The sequence below is a fragment of the Zeugodacus cucurbitae genome, chromosome 5 (assembly GCF_028554725.1).
Source record: "Zeugodacus cucurbitae isolate PBARC_wt_2022May chromosome 5, idZeuCucr1.2, whole genome shotgun sequence".
NCBI classification, from domain to species: Eukaryota; Metazoa; Arthropoda; class Insecta; order Diptera; family Tephritidae; genus Zeugodacus; species Zeugodacus cucurbitae.
In genome coordinates this window covers 16,385,006-16,392,958 of record NC_071670.1, presented here as the reverse complement: position 1 = coordinate 16,392,958, position 7,953 = coordinate 16,385,006, and the positions used below count along the sequence as shown (strand labels likewise).

Below are 7,953 nucleotides of genomic sequence, written 5' to 3'. Positions count from 1 at the left end.
TCGATTTAATTAACAAGAACTTTATTTAGATTATTGCTCATTTGTATGATTACTACATTTTGACCAAAATAATTAACAAAATACTTTGCTGTCTTATCGTAGAAAAGGTACCATATTAGCAAAATATGGGTCTAGTACATTACGGGCTCTATTTACCAAAATCATACAATCTCCTTCTCCCGCCTGAAGGAAGCTCAATATAGCTACAAAGAAAATCGTTTAGTAAAACTGAATTTAAAAGGTGTTGTGAGAAATTAGTTACCGAAAGTAACAACTGAAGTGACACCAAGCATTTTCTAGAAGATAGTTTACTAAATTAACATTTGATGCCAATTACATATAGGTTTATATAGTGAGGCCGCTGCTTAAAAAGATGTAATAGATTGATAAGCAATAAAATATTTTAAATACCGTGGAAAAAGTGCTGATAAAAATGTTGCACAATTTTTACACGGCTGAATTTTATTGAATTCACATTAATAGTCATAAAATAAATTATTTTCGCATGCACGAAGTTATATAAATATGCGCGATTTAGTCACAAAAAAGCAAGTATACCTGTCCCCCGTACTTGATGCTGTAGAGGGCTGGGTTCATGGTTTACCTCTACAGCAATCCATTATTCGGAGATCTTGGTACTATGGCGACGGTACAAGCAACCTGCTGGATGGGCTTTGAAGCAGTTATGGTTAGATATCTGCTGCGACCAAAGCTCGATCACTAATTCGACAATTCCGGAAATTTTTATAGAAGCTTATGACCCGATTCCAACTCAGACTGCGCGCATTGAGACATTTAGCTGATATCATATACAGCGGCGAAGGTTCATGAGAGTTGGTGAAGGTGTGGAATACCAGATGGGATTGTTCGCCGGAAAGAATTCTAGCGCCTAAGGGTGTTCGCCGAAATTGGCAAAATACTCATACCGATTTTAGCCGGAGAAGCTCAAACGCCACATTTTACTTTGTATAATTTCAACGGAAAACGGTAACGATATTAAAAGTCCATGTATTTTTTACAAAAAAACAATATTTGACATACATACATACATATACATACATAGAACTTTGAGGTTTTGTCAATATATTTTTTTCAGACAATTCAATGCAACCTATGCGTCCATTTCGGTTTTGCTGTCGTTGTCGGTTTTGGGTTCGGTTTCCGCTTTGCTTTCGGTTCCGATTTTGTTGTCGGATTCGGCTTTGCTTTCGGTTCCGGTTTTGCTGTCGGATTCGGATTTGTGTTCGGTTTCGGTTTTGCGTTCGGTTTCCGTTTTGCGTTCGGTTTCAGCTTTGCTTTCGGTTCCGGTTTTGTTGTCGGTTTCGGTTTTGCTGTCGGTTTCGGTCTTGCGTTCGGTTTCCGTTTTGCGTTCGGTTTCGGCTGTGCTTTCGCTTCCGGTTTTGTTGTTGGCTTCGGTTTTGCGTTCGGTTTCGGCTTTGCTTTCGGTTCCGATTTTGCTGTCGGTTTCGGTATTCCGTTCGGTTTCGGTTTTGCGTTCGGTTTCGCTTTTGCGTTCGGTTTCGGCTTTGCTTTCGGTTTCGGTTTCTTAGTGTTTTTTTGTTTTTTGCTCTTGAATTTACCTCGTTTACGTTGGCGTCTCTTTTTTTTGCGTTTCGTCTTCGGCTTTTTTGGACGTTTTTGACCGTTTAACCCTTTCTGTTGGCGTTGTGCTAGTCGATTAACGAAACCAGATGTTCCTGCACCTGTTTTCGTGCCTATATTTTTATCCGTACCGGTCGTATCACTCTCAACGGATGTGCTGCTGTCTGCATTAGCTGCCGGGTTGGCATTGTCGTTAAGTACAGTGGAGTTACTTGCAGTACTGTTGGAGATATTGCCACCACTGGTGCTAGTGTTCCCTTGATGGACTTCGGTCTTATTAGCAGCCGTAACTAATTGTTGCAAAAACAAACATGCAACTAAAGTGAATAATAATTTCGAAGGCCAATCCATTACTTCAACTGTGACTTTTTCAGTTATTTCGCCGCCTTTTTATAGTAAATTCCTACCGAGAAAAATTAAATCTTGCAGCAAAAAAGAAAAAACTCTTTTTACGCTCTTTAGTCGCAAGTTCGTTGCTTACCACTTTGCAGTAATTTTCTTGTATTTAATTGTTGGAAGTTAAATATTTATTTGGTCGAAAGTATAGATATATTTTTTGGCGACCGATGGTTCGATATCAGTTATTGTTATCGTCGCTACGAACTTTTTACTCCCTTCTAAGTAGTTGAAGACTATTTCACTCCATTTCCTTGCTTCCTGTATTCAATTCGTCAGCTAACCTTTGCACTATTTAAGCGTACACGGCAACCCTACTACTTTTCATCGCATGTAAGCCACCCACAAAGTCCACGTAATGCTGTATGTTCTCAGAAAATCACGTAGTCGACCATTTGCTCTCGATTTGAATGCTTCGCCAACCCTATTATGGTTAGGCTAGTAGTTGCCAGCCTGGTGGGTGCTACTTAGCTTCTTTAACTGTTGCTTTTGAATGCGTTGGTATGTTGCAGTTTGGTCTCTGCTTTGCAAGGTGAACATTTGTTGCGCCCAGGAATTAAATTAGTGCCACTCAAAATTTACTGTACAAAATAGTAATAGGTGGCAACTCAAATGCAAACTTTACGAAATCTGTAATTCTGCGGATTTGAACAGTTTTATCAGTTGTAAGACATTCGCTAAACAAGCGATTAATGAAAATGTACAAAACTAATCTGCAGTAGCTGAGATTAGGAGAAAGTGATAACAGTTTGTAAACGACATATTATTGAACGAATGTTTGGAGTGAGTGGGACTCTTATGTTAATATTTTGTAAGCTTAACGAAAGCTTTCGGTTATGAATAATGTAAATTTGGTAAAATATTAAGAGTCTTACAAACGAAAACTTTAATCCACTTTATAAGAATGTTTTAAAATCTTGAAACTTCTAAGGCACGAAAGAAATCTTATTTTTTACCGTCAGCACGCTTTCAATTATTAAAGACCTTATTTCAAAACTTTGCAGCAATCCTTTCTAAAAGTTCCAAAGAAGAATCTTTTATAGCTAGGGTCTCTCTCCGTTTACATTATTGCGGCAGCTTTACAGAAAAAGAGGTATAGAGAGTGTATAATAATCACTTTTATAACAAAATATTTACGCTCACTCGAAGAGAGTTCAAGAGCGGCGAGAAAGCAAAGAAGAGAATATGTAGTGTAGCTGTTCTGTTACTCTCATTACTGCCTCAAAAAAGAAAAAATATTAAAAACAGTCTTTCGATATAAATGTAGAGCCTGAAGAAATCGAAATGAACCTGATTTTTATCGCTATATTTTTGTATTATTTAAAAGCAGATTGTACACTACTCTCTATTCTATGTTTAAAGCCCTTTCTGTTTCCTAAAATCATTAAAGATATTCAGTTCCAGACTATCTTAGTTGGTATCCCTAAACATAAAACAAATTGGAGTGTTGGAATGTTTAACTGTGACTTGTTTAGCGTGAAATGTGTGACTAATTTCGTAAATTTATTTTGTATGAGTAGAAATACTTTAGTAGAACTGAAAGAGAGCTTTTGAAAAACACTGAACAATTAGCAACACTTTTATTAAGAACCGACAACCAGTGTAGAGAATTACGGCAAGTCAGATGGGTTGTTGAACAGCTCAGGTTTGTTACAACAAGAAAGTGATCTAGTTATCTCATTTTTTATACAGCCTTCTTTAGTGATACTGCTAAACTCCTTAAATTGATATACACTGGGACCAGTTGCCGTAACGCTGATAAGACTATACAAGGAAAGAATCGAATGACACGTTCATTAGATAGAATATTTGAACTTCCATACGCAGGTAAGGGTATCCTAAGATATTTTAATCTTCAAAAGCTCTTCTAAAGTGACTATTTGAACGTTTTCTTCAGTTAATGGTAAACGGAAGAAGCTAACAAAATCCGGGCTGATTTTGACTGTCGCTTGGGGTTAGGTACAGGTATAATGGTTGTCTGACGACGCTTGGAACTAATTCAATACAATATTGCCAGACCGCTTTTCGAAAAGTATAAAAAATATATTACCCACGTACATATTGATTTTGTGGCCAAAGCTTTGCGCTCATCCAATTTTATTTTAGCTCAACGATAAAAACCAACGCATTAGACAAGCTTAATTTAATTTCGATGTGATCATTTTCCCCATAAAAAATGCTGCTTGTATCAATCGCATTACCTTTTAATGCACGAAAGTACACAATAAGTATGTACCAAAGTACATATGGCAAAGGTAAAAATTGTGAAGAAAGCAGTTGATATCACCCCTCGGCTACTCAAAGCAGCATATTGCTACGTAACGCTTAAGTGAAGACACTGCTGTATGAGTGGCATGCAGGCCAATGGGAATTAATGTACTGGGAATGTATGTATGTTATGAAATCGAAATGTCTCGATTGAAATGCGAATTGATTGACAGTTTGACGGTTGCAATAGAATAAAAGTGAGCTTGCATAACGAATGCAATGAAAATTACTCCCAAGCGAGTTGAAATTGAGCTGCAAGTAAATGTTTGAGTAAAAGCTTAGTGTGTGTGTAGGGTAGAAGAAAATGAGTTATTACAACAAACACGTGCGTGGTATTTAGGATTCTAAGAAATACTCCCAACAAATTATTGGCGAGTTTAGTTTCATTTCATTTGGAAAGTTGAAAATGCGGTGGTCTATTGGAAAAATATTTGGCATTGTACTGAACTTTCTATATCTATTGACAACGCCAACGATTCCATTTTCAAAAAGAAAGATAATATCTCAATGAGCTTTCACATTGTCACAGTGAGCTTTCATACTAGCTTTGTCAAAATGAGTTTTCACTAATGAACATGCTTTTTTTTAAGAAAGACATTGATGAGATAAGAATATTTTGGAGAGTTGTTCTCATTTTGAAAGCTGAAAAAATAATAATGAAATCATGCATGAGCCTCGCTTAGAACAATAACTTATTCAAATTCTTTCAGTGTTTTCCAAATACCCATTGTAGACAAAGTTAATGAATGAATATTATGAATGAGTCTTCTTTAATTATACACCGCTCAACTTGAGACAATTAACATGTAAAACACGATCTTCCCTTAGAACAATGAATAAGTTTAAATCATTAAAAAAAAAAATTTCCCAATTTTATTTTAATGATTTTTTTTTTTTGCAGTTGGTTATTAAATTTAAAGTGTCCACATTGCTACCCAAGTTGTTTTTACAAATAACTTATTAAGGATGAGGTCGAGAAGTACCTACATTTACTTGCTCCTTGGTAAGAATTTGAATACAGTGGAACTTCTCTAACTCGAATCACCATAATCCACAAAAAAACGTCGAGTTAACGAAGGTAATTTGTATGAATTTTGACTTCTATTGCCAATTCAATAGTTCGAATTATGGAGAACTTCGAGTTAGAGCAGTTCGAGTTATGGAAGTTCAACTGTATTTTCCGCTTCTCTAAATCTACATTCCATTATAAGTGTCATAATACCTTTTTTCACATTGCTACTAATCGTGCAGTGCTACTAATCGTAAGCGAACTGCCAATCGGATCTGCTGATCCACTTGAAAATGACAGTGATGCACCAAATGACGAGCCCGACAATGACTCTGTAGATGGCGCAAAAGTTCTCCTTCACGACGAGGATTGTTTTAAATATGGGAGATAAACTAGAGAAAGCGACGCATAAGGCAACTTGCAAAATGTTATTCGACTTAAGAAGTATTTAATTATGTAAAAAATTATTATTATAAAAATATGTAAAAAATATACAAATATTAAAAGCATTATTTGTTACTTAATTTAGTTTACTGAATCAGAGGGAGTAATAATCAAATTGTAGCGCTTTGAATCTTAAGTTCGCTAAAATAGTGCTCTATCTAGTGCTTACTATGACGAATCTAATTTCTAAATAACTGAATAATATTTAAGAGAGAAAGAATTCATGAGTGGAAGGGAGTCCGAACCAACTGAGTAACGCAATCAATAGTAGACTAAATGCACTCACTTCCACAAAATAATAGAAGTGCCAATATGAAAAATGTATTTGGGTGCAGAACTTAAGATCTCAAAAAATTTTAAGATTATAAAAAAACGGTATATATAACGGGAGCTATTCAATCAGTGTGGCTTGAGACCTGGAAAATCGACAACTGACCAGATATTCACCATGCGCCAAATCTTGGAGAAGACCCGTGAAAAGAGGATCGACACACACCACCTTTTTGTCGATTTTAAAGCTGCTTTCGACAGCACGAAAAGGAGTTGCCTTTACGCCGCGATGTCTGAATTTGGTATCCCCGCAAAACTAATATAGCTGTGCAAGTTGACGCTGAGCAACACCAAAAGCTCCGTCATGATTGGGAAGGACCTCTCCGAGCCGTTCGATACCAAACTAGGTTTCAGACAAGGTGACTCAGTATCGTTCGACTGCTTTAACTTGATGCTGGAAAAAATAATACGAGCTGCAGAGCTAAATAGAGAAGTTACAATCTTCTATAAGAGTGTACAGCTGCTGGCGTACGCCGATGATATTGATATCATCGGAAGCAACAACCGCGCCAACAGGTGCTACTTTGGACTGAGTAGGCAAATGAAAAGCAAAGTCCTCTCTCGGCGAACCAAAATCAAACTCTACAAGTCGCTTATCATTCCCGTCCTGCTTTATGGTGCAGAAGCTTGGACGATGTCAATATCAGATGAGACGACACTAGGAGTTTTCGAGAGGGAAATTTTGCGCAAGATTTATGGTCCTCAGAACATTGGCAACGGCGAATACCGCAAATACATTATTTGCAGTAATAAATATGAAATACGTGAACAAAAAATGCGAAATGTATCCCTTTGCATTAGCTAGGAGCATCCTGGACGAACCAAATTTGTCAATTATTACTTAAATTGTTCGTATTCTGTTGCCACAGAACAACAACAACAAAATCCGAGAAAAGCATCACTACTAAAAAATAAACACATAGAAGCCCGTAAACAATTTGCAAAAAAACGACTCCTAGCCAATGAGTAAATGGCGACACATATTGTATTAAAGTGAATACACAATTGAATTATTTGTGCTGTAATCTGTAGTAAGATCAAAAAAACATTGTTAGAGATCCATATAATACGAAGTAATATCCCCAATTTACAGCAAAAATGGTGGCGCCAAAATCATTATATCGAGTAGCTTTTAAAATAGCGGAGTTTGTTTAATTCTCTTGGTGGAAGGCATCATGGATCACATGGGATATATCAAAATATTAGGAAATGTATTACAACCATGTCCCTCATGGAATATACCATTGATGTGGGTACACCAACATTATTAATTAGCCTAAACATAACAGAGAGTAGGCAGATAAGTGGATAAGTGTCCACGCAGTTGAGGTTATCTACGGAAGATATTTAATGAAATATTATTTATTTCATTATTTTATAAAGCCTTGAAAGTGTTTTTCTTTGAAAGTTTAAAATTATCTCGTATTACATGGAATAGTCCTATTTTTGTGTGGAACTAGTTTTTGATTTTATTTAGCAAAAGTCGCGATAAAAAAAGTCGAGTATATCTTGATATATCTGAGTATCCTCCTTCTCAAATTGTTCGAAACAACTATCTAGAAAAGTATTGAGTTCGGAGGAACTATTAAGAAAGTTTAAATAAATGTAATATATGTATAAGGATACAAATTTTCGTCTAAAAAATAATACGATCTTATGAATGTCCAGCTTCCATGTAAAATCCTGTTGCTTTGTAGATTTTTTGATAATTATTTTCCATCCAGAGTTATTCTTATTTAGTTTACAATTGGAAAGAGCACCTTCTTAATGTTGTTCTTTTCTCTCCCATACTGTTTATCGAAAATGCCACTAACTCCCACTAGACTCCCACACCCATTAGAGTTTGCAAAAGGAGTTAACTGAGATAACTCGGATTAAAGCGGATTAAAGCCGCCTTCTGTCAG

At 36.1% G+C, this 7,953-nt stretch overlaps 2 long non-coding RNA genes across 2 annotated transcripts; one reads left to right on the top strand and one right to left on the bottom strand.

The window, feature by feature from the left end:
* Positions 1 to 430, bottom strand: LOC105217867 (uncharacterized). The gene is made up of 2 exons (XR_852017.3): positions 263 to 430; positions 1 to 203 (listed from the first exon to the last, which is right to left on the bottom strand). It is a non-coding gene; the product is annotated as an uncharacterized LOC105217867 (long non-coding RNA).
* A 396-nt stretch (positions 431 to 826) lies between these two features.
* LOC105217868 (uncharacterized) lies at positions 827 to 5,784 on the top strand. Its single transcript, XR_008471364.1, has 3 exons — positions 827 to 987; positions 5,168 to 5,269; positions 5,518 to 5,784. It is a non-coding gene; the product is annotated as an uncharacterized LOC105217868 (long non-coding RNA).
* The last annotated feature ends 2,169 nt before the right edge of the window (positions 5,785 to 7,953 follow it).